This window comes from Colias philodice, chromosome 14 (assembly GCF_061535455.1).
Source record: "Colias philodice isolate Cphi_HAF_F1 chromosome 14, ilColPhil1 Martin Lab GWU primary, whole genome shotgun sequence".
In the NCBI taxonomy this organism is placed as follows: domain Eukaryota; kingdom Metazoa; phylum Arthropoda; class Insecta; order Lepidoptera; family Pieridae; genus Colias; species Colias philodice.
Genome location: NC_143099.1, coordinates 3,309,237 through 3,323,102, shown reverse-complemented (window position 1 = coordinate 3,323,102; position 13,866 = coordinate 3,309,237). Strand labels below are relative to the sequence as shown.

General features: G+C 36.5%; 1 long non-coding RNA gene and 1 other non-coding gene across 2 annotated transcripts; both read left to right on the top strand.

The window, feature by feature from the left end:
- The first annotated feature begins 3,764 nt into the window (after window positions 1-3,764).
- Window positions 3,765-4,633, top strand: LOC149482722 (uncharacterized). Its single transcript, XR_016316592.1, has 2 exons — window positions 3,765-4,088; window positions 4,161-4,633. It is a non-coding gene; the product is annotated as an uncharacterized LOC149482722 (long non-coding RNA).
- An 8,939-nt stretch (window positions 4,634-13,572) lies between these two features.
- TRNAV-AAC (transfer RNA valine (anticodon AAC)) lies at window positions 13,573-13,645 on the top strand. The gene has a single exon. It is a non-coding gene; the product is annotated as a tRNA-Val (tRNA).
- The last annotated feature ends 221 nt before the right edge of the window (window positions 13,646-13,866 follow it).

The window sequence follows — 13,866 nt, the reverse complement described above, 5'->3', positions numbered from 1 at the left end:
GTAATGCTTAATCATCTGTCCTCGGCAGCTTTGTTGAAATAATTTTTAAGAAAACTCGGGGAGAAGAAAGATTTTTCTCGGAATGAATACCAACGCGACAATTGTTTGAGTAAGCTAAGTAAAATAAAATATTTTGTATTTCGTTGCGTGTTTAAATTTATTGTTACGTTTGTAAGACAGTTATTTTAAACTAAATAAAGAAAAGTGTAGCATCTAATTTTTACGAAGCAACTATTATATTACATTTAATTAATCAAGAAAAACTTGACCTTCTTCACGTAGGTACATATAATTTTCACATAGACTAAAAGCTTATAATGCAGTAGCCGTCCCGCGGGACCGCCCGGTACATCTACTTTGCCAACCTAAGATTTCTCTCTTAATTAACGTCTTAGAAAACTCTCTAGTGTCCACTATTCAAATATTTTTTAGAGAAGAAATGCTTAATATATTATGTTGGAAAGATATCCCTTACTACGTAAGTAGAATTTTTTTATGTGATGGTTGTTGATGTGTTGTGTATGGAGAATTATCACATCTCGACACACCCATATAAAATTAAAGACAAATAAGAATAAATATTATTCTAGGAATAGGAATATAATATAATCATTAAAATTCAATGAAATTTAATGATTCAAGGATTTACGCTATGTGCATATTTCCATAATGTTTGCACATTTCAGTATTCAAAGCATAAATAAATTTAGTTGCTTATTTAACTTTTCCTGACATCTCGCAATTACGAGTCATGACCTAGCCAAGTTCAGACGGTGTCCTGTTTTTTGTCATTCTTCATAATTTTATTTATTGTTGACATGGTAGCTGTTATGTTTTTAATTTATTTTTGTAAAACGTTCAGAACGTAAAATTGTTTTGTGTAAAATAAAATGGAATTATCTATCTTGATGAACAATATATTTTCACTTTATTATGCTCGCTTTTGCACGACTCATAATGCGAAGCATTAGAGAGATCTTTACGATCGAAAAATTGGTTTTGTCTTGGTTCCGCAACTATTTAATTAATTACACGATTGGTAATCCACGTAATATTATGCTAAATCTACATCATTTTACAAATAATTTAATGGAGATTAATACTATCATTGGTAAAAATTAATTCAAGAAAATTAAACCGCAAAGAAATGTAGAAATAGAAAAAATAAAATTCCCGTCAATCAATACTTTTTTTCGTTTGAGACACGATAACTTATGTAAAACTTAATTAATTTAAACGCATTACTTTTTATTAGCTGTAGATCTACTATGCGGAGATTGGTTTTGAAAATGGTGGTATTATTAATTTATAAATAATAGGAAAAATTCGATCACGAGGCGGGACTCGAACCCGCATCCTTTCGCGCCATTCCGGGGCGGATGCCTGACCAACTCAGCCACTCGTGAAGTCGTGACCCGCCAGAGCAATCGAATTTATTCTATTCTTTCAGTTTTATGTGTCTAAGGGACACACCGCGCGCCATCTGATGAGATGATTAACAACCATCTCAACCAATATGAAGCACTTTTTAGTTAAATTTTTTATATTCTTAATAAATTTATATTTATAAAGCATTTGAATGCCATAAAAAACCAAAAGTATAAATTCAATGGTCATATTATTTAGGATCGTTTAATAATTATCAACGGAAAACTAAAATTATATTCTTCTTTTCGGCGAAGGAATGAGCATTATGAGTCGTGCACTTTTGGATTATCCCAACTTTAGTAAAATACAATTATTATTTCATTTTTCATTCCGACATTCAACAGAATATTACGATAATCCTATAAATCTGGTAACAGGCGTAGGCTAACTTTCCAAGTGTAATGAAATCGTCTAAAGGTCAATCCAGATTTTATGCCAAACCCACAATATTACCTCAAAGAAATTTTATTACAATAAGGAAATAAGTTGGATCTTTTATTACTACTATATTCAAACTTCTTGAGAATATTGTAATAAAAGTAGTTGTAACTCTTAACTGAATAAAGTTTGGCTATAATGCTTAAAAGCTGGCATAAAATATGTCTGGATATAAAAATACTTGAGTTAACGATTATTATTGTTCTTGTTGCTTGATGTATTTATGGAATATTTTAGATGGTACTTAATAATTATCATTCGAGCGTGTTTAAGATATAGAGATAAAACTACAATCTGAGTCTTTTTTAAGTTTCCCAGTACAGTAATAATGGCCTCTCTGGCCTTGGAAAACAGAAAACGAAATGTTTCAATACCTACTTATCAAAAGTGGGTAATTATTTCACAGTACCGAAATCAGATTTTTAAATTCCCGTCAATAATTTCAAAGAATTACATATACATATCTAATTAAACTTAAAAGAAATACGTAAGAGTGAAGTTTGAGTTCAATTTAACAAAACGTGCTTAAAAATAATTACGCAGGAACACATTTCATCGAGTAAATAGCTTTTGTTGATATAACTACGGAAAATTAGTTGTTTAGAGTTGCCCCGGGGAACTGTATTGTAGGTTAGCATCGTTCTGGACTCGCTCGTTCGTGGATTTTTCAGTGAAGACTGTTTTCTATATTGTTTTGGTGATTTTAATTTTTGAGGTCTTGTTTCATATTAGCAAGACATTAAAAAGTAAATGATTTTCATTTTTTGTAATAATAATTTCTGTTAAAAGTAAATTTAATGAGTGTGCTCACAAAAAACAGACTCTAATTTGTAAAACATTAAGACTATCAAACAACTATAACTAGTTTGCTATATTTTTTGTCTCAATTAGTCTATTATAAAAGTTACAAAACCTGAAAATGAACAGAAAAGCTACGAAAATGAATTAAGTATCTTTTAAAAGGATAAATAAGAATAATTAAGGAGTACTAAAGTGAAACAAGCTACGACTTTTAGAGGACTACTCTTGATGTCTGAAACAGAGCTGGCTATCATCCAAATAGTGTACTGAGTCCTATGTTATTAAATATTGCTATGAGCGGATATTTATACTTAGTTTAAAATACTGAATAAAATATACAATCGTTTATGAGAATATTTGGATTGTTAAAATTCTCATGAGTAAGAAACAAAATATTTCAGAGGTAAATTCTATTTTAATTTTTAATGAATTGTTGTAGAGAATGAAACGAAATTAGATTCTTATTTGGGAAATGAAATGCCAAATAAGTCAATTGTTTTTTTTTTTTGTACAAAATAGTATATAAATAATATACATTAAACATTTAAGACTAATAACATACGAAAAATACATAAGTAGACTTTATAAATATATGCACAACGTAGTATATTGCAGTCGTTATATTTGGAAAATCTAATAAAGTGATGGTCTCTTGAATTGCGTGAGGGTCGAGTTCGTGTGGCGAGTCGACTACATTATATAAGTACACTCCTTTCATAAAACCAATTTGCCACCTGTCCATATAATAAATTAAAAACTCACAAACGGCCGAGTTATTTTTAAAATGCTCTTCTCCCTCACAGGACTTTGCTTAAGAATTTAAAAATTAAAATCTTTGTTGACATAATGTTTGTTCTTTATACCTTTTTAAAAAACAGGAAATATATTAAGTGTACCTATATTTTATATAATTATTGTTTACATAATCAAAACATGATAATAGGTATATGATTGTACAGAGATTAGAACATTTTCGAAACGTATAAGTTTCTAGATAACTAATGAAAATCGCTACCAAACAGTAAGCAAACATCTCTACTTGTTGGTATTGACTGGCTAGGTTCTCGATAAATTGTTGAACTAGTACGAAAAGTTACTGTTGCCGCAACAAAATCGTGCGGAACGGAGCGTTGCGACTGCGTCATCGCGTCGTCACGTCGCCGCGCCGTGCGATTGGCCGCGGATTGACCCCACTGTCCTCTACGACTTCGACTCGCCACGCAACCGCTGAGCAGGACACTCCCTCAACATAATTAATTCTACCAAACGCACTTTGTAATTTTAAATATTAAACTATATACGCACAAGTTTATTGTCTTCTTCTTTCGTCGTCAACATTTTCTGGACCTTCGACACCGGATCACATCCTGGATTTTGGAGACGCAATCGGCGAAGAAGTCGCAAAATTACAGTGCAGTTTGGTAAGACGGCCAGCTAATTTATCCAACCCTGTACAGCTTCATCTGAGTGATACTGTGCTTTGTATATTCCAGAGCTTTCGGTGTTGCTTGCCTCCTCACGTGCTTTTACGCTACCGAAGAATCTGCTTCACGTGGCACGTAAGTACTTGTAGCTTTTTACTTCAGTCATTATGTCTCTTTCTGAGCAAAAGGAGCTTAAGGATTTGAGGAAAAAAAGGGGATTAATCAAATGTAGGTTAACGAATTTTAAGAAATATGTTTCGTCTTTTGAAAACGTGGACCTTGACACGCATCAGAGGGCAGAACTAAAATTACGTATACCAGGTGCACAAAGTTTAATGAACGATTTCAACCAAGTACAAAGTAAAATCGAAGATCTTGTCCCGGAGTCAGAAACGGATAAACTCATAGAATCACGCGTAGAGTTTGAGAGGGAATATTATGTTGTCCTGGCGATGCTGGACTGCATGGTAAACCCAGATAATTCCGAGGATAGATCTGTTAATAAATCCATTGACTGTTCCTTAGCGCACGACCATACGACCTGTAACAATTTTAATAACGATTCAGTAAAATTACCGACTATTTCTGTACCTAGCTTTGACGGTTCACATGAACACTGGGTAGAATTTCGCGACACGTTTTCATCCTTAATTCACAATTCGAAAACAATACCACCGGTTCAAAAATTCCATTATTTAAAGGCGAGTTTAAAAGGCGATGCCAAAATTGTTATAGAAAACGTTGAATTTTCATCCGAAAATTATCTGGTTGCATGGGAGCTTTTATTACACCGTTTTAATAACACGCGATTGATAGTGCAAAGTCACATTAAAGCAATATTTTCACTTCAAAACGTCTCAAGAGAATCGGCTAGTCAATTACACAATTTAATTGATACAGTTTTAAAAAATTTACGTATTCTTAAAATCTTAGGAGAACCCACGGAATACTGGGACACTTTGATTATTTATATCGTAGTTTCAAAGTTAGATCCTACCACTGAACGCGAGTGGGAACAATTTAAAAATACCTTTTACAAAATAAACAAGGACAAAATTATTAAACTAAACGATTTATTAGAATTTATTAAAGAAAAAGCCGATTTATTAACTACACTATCCGTAAATCACAGTAAACCTAGTATTTCAAATAACTCAAATAAATTTTCTACTTACCAAAATAAAATTTCATCATCCAAAATTCATTGCAACATAGTTTCGGATAACAAACACTCTAAATTGCAATCCAATAAGTCGCGCAGCCATTACAAGTCATGTTTGCTATGTAACGAAAAGCATCAGCTGTATTCATGCCAGAAGTTTCTCGACTTATCCCCGCAACAGAGGTATAAGTTAATTACGGATAAAGACTTATGCATTAATTGTATGCGTCCAGGTCATTCGGTTGGTACTTGTCTTTTTGGTCCGTGTAGAAAGTGTGAACAAAAGCACAATAGTTTACTTTGTGATGCAATTAAATTATCACCAATTAAACAAAATACAGTGACGTTAACTACGTACGAGCACCCCTCGCTTACTAATACGCATCCCGTTTCAGTGGTTTCAGTAGATAACGCACACATGCAACTTCAATGTATTAATCACGCACAAACCGTTATGCATACAAAGGATGACAATTCTTCGCAACAGATTGTCATATTGTCTACGGCGATAGTTGAAGTATATAATGAATCGGGTGAGTATGGCGCGGGTCAAACACAAGCGGCGCGGGCGCGGGCGTGCCATAAGCGCACCTCTTGAATCTGTTTTGCACCACGTCCTTCTTATACATTTTGTATGAAAGAATTTTGGAAAGGCGACGAGGCGGCACGCCACGGTTGCGCCGCGGGCGTACCGCAGGCGTACCGCAGGCGCGCTTCCCCCATCGCATCCAAATAGAGGTCAATTCACGGTCATACACAATCAAAAACAAATCGGGTGGTAGGAGACGGTAGCCTGTCAGTCAAAAATGTGTTCTCTCTGTGTGGAATTATATAGAGCTGCTATTACATACCCTTCTTCGTTTTATTTTTAAAGGTGAATTGAATTAATCGATGAAATGATTTACACAGGTGATGGCAGTAGGGAAAGTGAAAATGAAGAAGAGCATAATGAAAGTTCCCATGTATTTACAATGTCAGAAATAAAGATAATCCTGATTTTGATTGTGTTTTTTATTTATTTGTAATTGTAATAATATTGTGGAATGATCAGTACTGTAAATACTTTTGAACTGAGATTTTAATGATAAGATTTATATGGTTTAAATGTAAACCTGTGTTTGAAAACCATATTTTATCTATACTAATATTATAAAGAGGAAAGGTTTGTATGTATGTATGGTTTTCACGCATAAACTACTGGACCGATTTTGATGACATTTGGCACAGATAATCTTTAGACCCTGAGAAAGAACATAGGCTACCTTTTATTGCGAAATATGTACCACGGGCGAAGCCGGGGCGGACCGCTAGTACAATATAAATTTTGTGTTATTTTAACCTTCTTTTCTTCCATCATTACACCAGTACTACTTTAAAATTACTTTAAAAGTACTATAAAATTTTCCAAGTAAATTCCAACATTTCCAACAAAGATATATTTGCAATCGTGGGGTTATCCTCGCTATTTACTTACAAGGAATTATCAAAACAAAATCGTTACTTTCAAATTAATGTTAAACTCTTTTAGCACAAAAAACATAATTTTACTAAATTATGCATGAAGAAAATGCATTTAACCACTCTATATAAATATCATTTTCGGACGCCAACAGCGCGCCCGATGCGCGCCGGCAGGCGCGCCGGCAGCGCGCCCGAGGCGCGCCGGCAGCGCGCCCGAGGCGCGCCGGCAGGCGCGCCCGCGGTGCGCCCGATGCGCGCCGCGCCGCTTGTATATGTCCCGCGCCTATTATTGCGCACGCGCAGTTCTAGATAGCGGAAGCGAGCGATCCTTTATAACGCAATCGTTTGCAAATAAATTAAATATACGAATATTACAGTCCACTCAACATATTCATGGTGTAGGTAATTCTATTACGCAATGTTCGCAATCTTGTAACATTGAAATTAAATCGCGCGACGGGAGCTTCACTGCCCGTTTTCAATGTTTGATTTTGCCCCAAATTACATCAAAATTGCCTACAACCACGTTTAATTTAAATCAATTTAATATTCCTCACAATTTATTGTTAGCTGATCCCAATTTTTACGAAAGTCAACCTATTGATTTACTGATCGGTGCTGATTTATTTTGGGAATTAATAACCGAAGGAAAAATGCGCCTGAAAAGTGGTCCTTTCCTTCAAAACACCAAATTAGGTTGGATAGTGTCAGGTGCAATTAAATCTTTTCCGTATACTAGTAATAAAAAATTATCACATATTAATTGTAATTATTCGACGTTATCCACGGAAGATGATTCACTCGATAAGTTAGTTAGGAATTTCTGGGAATTAGAAGAATTATCCGCGCCTAGCAATAAATTACAGCAATTATCGAGCGAAGATAATATTGCTTGTGAGGAACATTTTATTCGCACAACACGTCGACTTTCCAATGGTCGTTTCTGTGTTTCAATTCCGTTGAAACAATCACCTGAGTTATTAGGTAATACACGCGCACAAGCTGAACGTCGTTTTTACGCGTTAGAGAAACGTCTTCAGCAAAATACTAATTATAAAAAGATGTATTCTGATTTTATACAGGAGTATATTAATTTAGGTCATATGAGTCTCGTCAATACGTATGGGAATCCGCACTATTTCCTACCGCATCATGGTGTGTTTAGGGAGCACGCCACCACAACTAAATTACGCGTAGTTTTTGATGCGAGTATGAAGTCTAGTTCCGGCGTATCATTAAACGACATACAAATGATTGGACCTGCTATTCAAGGTGATTTAATTTCTATTTTATTACGTTTTCGCGAGAATAGGTATGTTGCATGCGCTGACATTGAAAAATTTTACAGGCAATTGAATATTGCTGAAGATCAGCGTGACCTGCAGCTGATCTTGTGGCGGGATGATCCCTCAGAGCCGCTGAGGGTGTACCGACTCAACACCGTGACGTACGGAACGGCATCCGCACCGTATCTAAGTTGTAGATGTTTAAAGGAATTAGCCAAACACTCGAATATTCCGTATGTAGCCGATACTATTAATAATTGTTTTTACGTTGACGATCTCATAGTTTCATCGAATTCTATATCCGAATTAGAAAATATTTGTAAAGAAACTAGTAGTCTTTTAGATTCAGCATGTATTAAATTACGAAAGTGGATTTTTAGTCATAATTTAAATTTAATTACGCCTAGCGTTAATGAATCGCAAACACACGATCTATGTTTACTGAATAAAACTTGTAACAATAAAACTTTAGGTATCGGATGGAATAGTCTCGATGATTATATTTATTATTTCACACAAATTATACAAAAGAGTGAAGTAGTGACAAAACGTATTATTTTATCGTGTGCTTCACAAATATACGATCCGCTAGGATTATTGAGTCCGTTTATTACTATCGCAAAGCATTTATTACAAAGATGTTGGTTGTTAAAATTGACGTGGGATGAATCGGTTCCTAACGAAATTTCGCAAATATGGGATAAGTTTATAAATGGATTATCTTTTCTTAGTAGTTTACGAATACCGCGTCACGTTATGTGCATTGATCCAGTGCGAACCGAACTACATATATTTACCGATGCTTCACAGGTCGCGTACGGAGCTTGCGCATACGCTCGTACGATCAATGCAACAGCTGATGTCACAGTGCGCTTGATATGTTCGAAGGGTAAGATCGCGCCGACTAAACCTACAACTATACCTAGATTAGAGTTGTGTGGTGCGTTGTTAGGTGCACGATTATATTATAAGCTTATTGGATCACTACGTTCAAACTTTAATAAAATTGTATTTTGGACAGATTCAACTATCGTTTTAGGTTGGTTAGGTATGCCTATTAATTTATTAAAACCTTATGTTCAAAATAGGACGGCAGAGATTCACGAGCTGACCAAGGAACATCCATGGCGTCACGTCGCAGGCAAGGATAATCCAGCCGATTTAGTCTCACGCGGGCAAAGTCTAGAAGCGCTTAGCTCCTCATCTTTATGGTGGGAGGGTCCGTTATTTTTACATAATGTACATTTTGAATTGCCCGAATTAAAACATTCCAAATTAATTAATTCAGATTTGCCGGAAATTAAATCTACAAATATTTGTTGTCACATAAGTAATAATTTAAACGATAATTTAATTATTTTTTCTCGATTTTCACAATATAATAGACTTAAACGCGCAGCTGCTTATGTATTACGTTTTATTAATAACGCGCGAAATAAAACTAATAAGTGGACAGGTTTATTATCAGTCGAGGAATTAAATCGTGCTGAATTAACGTTAGCAAAGTTGAGTCAACAGGAATCGTTTCCCGATATTTATTATGCGCTTAAAAATAATAAAAATATAACGAATATATCAGGCTACAATCAAATTTCTAAATTAAATGTATTCTTTGACGCAAATAATAATTTAATTCGTGTAGGTGGGCGTATTCAAAATTCGCCAAATTTTAGTTTTAATAAAAAATTTCCTATTTTAATCGCAGCTAATCATCATTTTTCACTTTTGCTTTTTCGGTTCGAGCATGAACGTTTACTCCACGCCGGGCCACAGCTTCTACTGTTTACGATCAGAGAGATGTGGTGGCCGGTCGGCGGCAGAAACCTCGCTAGGAAGGTGGTACATTCGTGCATGCGCTGCGCACGACTGCAACCGACTACGGTCGCGCCTATTATGGGGAATCTACCGCAGGAGCGTCTGGACCCAGGTTATCCGTTTATACGTTGTGGTGTCGACTACGCTGGCCCAGTGTTCACGTTGAATCGTAAAGGCAGAGGTGCTAAGTTACAAAAATCGTACATATGCTTATTTATATGTTTTGTTACACGCGCGGTTCACTTGGAACTTGTTAGCGATCTATCGTCGGAATCATATCTATTAGCTTTGAAACGTTTTATATCGCGGCGAGGTAAACCCGTGACTATCTTTTCTGACAATGGGAAGAATTTTGTCGGTCTCATGAATGAGTTCAAAAAATTTTTAGCTACCTGTTCTGATGAAATTAAAGCATATGCAACTTCGCAAAATATTAATTTTAAAATGATACCTTTTTACGCTAGTCATTTCGGGGGATTGTGGGAAGCTGGAGTAAAAAGCTGCAAGCACCATCTCAAACGTGTAGTAGGTAACGCACATCTAACGTTCGAGGAGTTTAGCACAGTATTGACCCAGGTTGAAGCTGTCCTGAACTCCCGTCCTTTGACCCATCTTTCCACAGATCCCAATGATTTCCTTCCACTTAGCCCTGCACATTTCCTGGTTGGTCGTCCGCTGACTGCACCTGTAACGGCTGAGCTGCTATACGACGTGCCTGAGCTTCGTCTCCCGAGGTTCCAGAGGGTGGAACAAATACGCCAGCACTTTTGGAATCGTTGGTCCAAAGAGTATGTCTCCGAGATGCAAACGCGAACCAGATGGCACCAGCACAAGGGGGAGCTCAAGGAGAACACGCTCGTTCTCATTAAGGACGACCGATTGCCGCCGTTGAAGTGGAGCTTGGGGCGCATCCACGCGACATATCCGGGGAAGGATGGAGTAGCACGAGTGGCCGACATTCGTACTGCAGACGGCATCGTGCGTCGGGCGTTCACTAAAATTTGTCCGCTTCCTTCACCAGATAGCTGATTCTTCGCTTCGTGGTCGACAGTTCGTTGGAACCAGCACGTTCCAAGGCCGGGAGCATGTTGCCGCAACAAAATCGTGCGGAACGGAGCGTTGCGACTGCGTCATCGCGTCGTCACGTCGCCGCGCCGTGCGATTGGCCGCGGATTGACCCCACTGTCCTCTACGACTTCGACTCGCCACGCAACCGCTGAGCAGGACACTCCCTCAACATAATTAATTCTACCAAACGCACTTTGTAATTTTAAATATTAAACTATATACGCACAAGTTTATTGTCTTCTTCTTTCGTCGTCAACAGTTACAAAGAGTAGTATCAACGAAATATGCCGGTAATTGAGCGCAAATATGTGCGAAACTGAACTGCGGTTAGCGTGATGGCGGCGTGCCAAAATAGTCTTGTCGAGTGACAGCAAAGAGCAAACATTACGTATAGCACGATTTAGGATTTGTAACTTCGATTCCACACCAAATGTTTGTACAAATGCCTTACAAGAACATTCTGTTTGCACCATAGCTTCGAACTTTAGCAGAGCTGCAATTCTGTGATAGCTTTGTGCAAGTTTGAATCGTGTGTTTGATGAAATGTCGAATTGTACTTACTAGGTACTCTACCAATTTCAATTTCATAAAGCATAGGTAGCTGTACAATATTTAATCGTATCATTTTTTTCTGTGTAAGATATAAATCGTGTAATACAAAGTTTTCTAAACTCAAAAGAGCAGTGGTTTAGAGATACCTACTAGTTTATTCAATTATAATATTAGTAAAACATTTTATAGTTTGATGGCTTAGCTCAGCTAGCAAAGCTTAGGCAATAAAATATAAATATATTAAATTAACGACATCTTTTTCAATACCAACACACATTTTTTAACTGTCGCCGTCCGAAATGTCGGCAAAGGGTGTTAGCGCTCTCTTACATGTTGTACTTGAAAATAAACATTATGACGCAGTTCAATTTGTAAAGAAACGAAAGTTCAAAAGGCAATTTTAAAACTTCAGTTTATTTGATTTATCGTTAGTATACATCTACTTTAGTAGGTATGTTGATACGTGTAAGAAATATATTGCTGAGGGAAGAGAAAACCACTCCATATTACGTAGGTAACATTAACACTGACCGATTTTTACCTTGCATTTGCAGGATTTGCTGATGTTATTTATGTCGATGGTAGTAAAACTGTCTTCCCGAAGATTTATGTTTACTTTTTGCGTCACACTAAGAGTGTAAACTTCTTTGGAATTATTTCAAATGTGAGATAGAGCTTATGATAAGGCATACAAAATACCTATAGATGTAATTGTTATTCCCTAATCATGTGCTTATACCATTAAAGAAGATTCATAAATATCAATTATTTATAGAATAAAAAATAATCTATAATATTAAAAATAAGCATAAAAGCTAAGGTGATTATGTCCTCCTATATGAAATGATAATTGGAAATGATAATTTCCTAAAATATAATATTGATAATGAATTTTAACCACTCAGGAAGAATATTTTTACTGAAAGTTTGCTAGTTATAATTTATTCCGGAGTTGACCTGAATCGTTTTAAAATAAATTTAATTGTGATATTTGAGAAGAATAGCCGTTATTAACGTTATCTTCACGAGCAGGCTTCCACACGTCTGCGCCTAAATGAATTCGATAAAACGGTAGATTTATGCCGACTGAAATTATTTCTTTGGGAACTTTGGTTTGCAGAATTAGGGTTAGCTATAAATTTTATTGAATCGGAGCTGGGCTTTATTTCTGAAGATACCATTTATCACTATCGGCGATAAATTGGGCATTTGATGTGAAAACTTGATTGGATGCGCCCCTGGATTTAAGTTTGTTTTGACATCAATTAGCAGTGTAATTAAAATATAAATAGATACTCAAACAAAGAATAGTTCAGGTAAAATCAAAGAGCAAAGTCATTAGACAAACACAATTATGAGTATTATTAAACTTGATTTCATGAGCTCAGGTTGTTTGTTATAAAAATGAGATACTCATTAAAATAGTTATTTATAACTCACTACGATACCGGTTTCTCTTATCAAGTTAATGATCGACTATAAAAAATGACCTAGATTTAATTGGTGCACTGCACACGTGTAAAGCCGCGTATAAACTAAGCGCGGCAAACCATCGAACATAGGCGCGCGCGGCGGCCGCGCACTATGTAGACGGGATCGCCGCGCGCGGCGACGCGAACATTGCCGCGCTCGAACGTGCCGCGGGGCGATCCGCTCACTGTCGGTTTTTGAGACCGCATCAAAGGAGCTTCAGGCGTTCGCTCGCGCGCCGTGTGGACGGTTTGTAGTTTTGGTGATTCGGCTCGCGCGGCGTATACGTAAAAATGGACAACGAAAAGTGCCGTTTACTAATGCAATTGTATGGCGCTAATGAATTTTTGTGGAACAGCAAATCCTCCCAATACCACAATAAATCGCTGAGGTATGATGCGTGGGTAGAAATCAGTAAGAAAATGGATATACCTATTCCTGACTTGAAAAAGAAAATGACTACACTTTTGGCGTCCTACAGAAGAGATGTTCGTGATGGATCGCCTGCCGCGCGCGGCAACTACGTTCAACTTAAAATATATCTACATATTGGCTCGCGCAGCAAATGAACGTCAACTCTGGTCGAACATTGGCTCGCGCGGCTGCCGCGCTTAATTTATACGCACCTTTACGTATCATGATTCAATTTTAAGAACGTCTAGATATGGTTTCCGTGGTGTAGCGGTTATCACATCTGCCTAACACGCAGAAGGCCCCCGGTTCGATCCCGGGCGGAAACATATTTTTGTTTTAATTTTGGTGTGGATTAATTAAATGGATTTCTAGCAGAAAACATTAAATTACTTGAGAATAAATTAAATTAATGCTGTTTGATTCCTGAATCCTGGTATATCATACAAACGAATGTTTTATTAATAATTCATTGCCTGTCTTAATTAGAGTATTGATATGATTTTTTTATATTACACTTCAAATAAATTGAAATGCGCAAATGTATTCT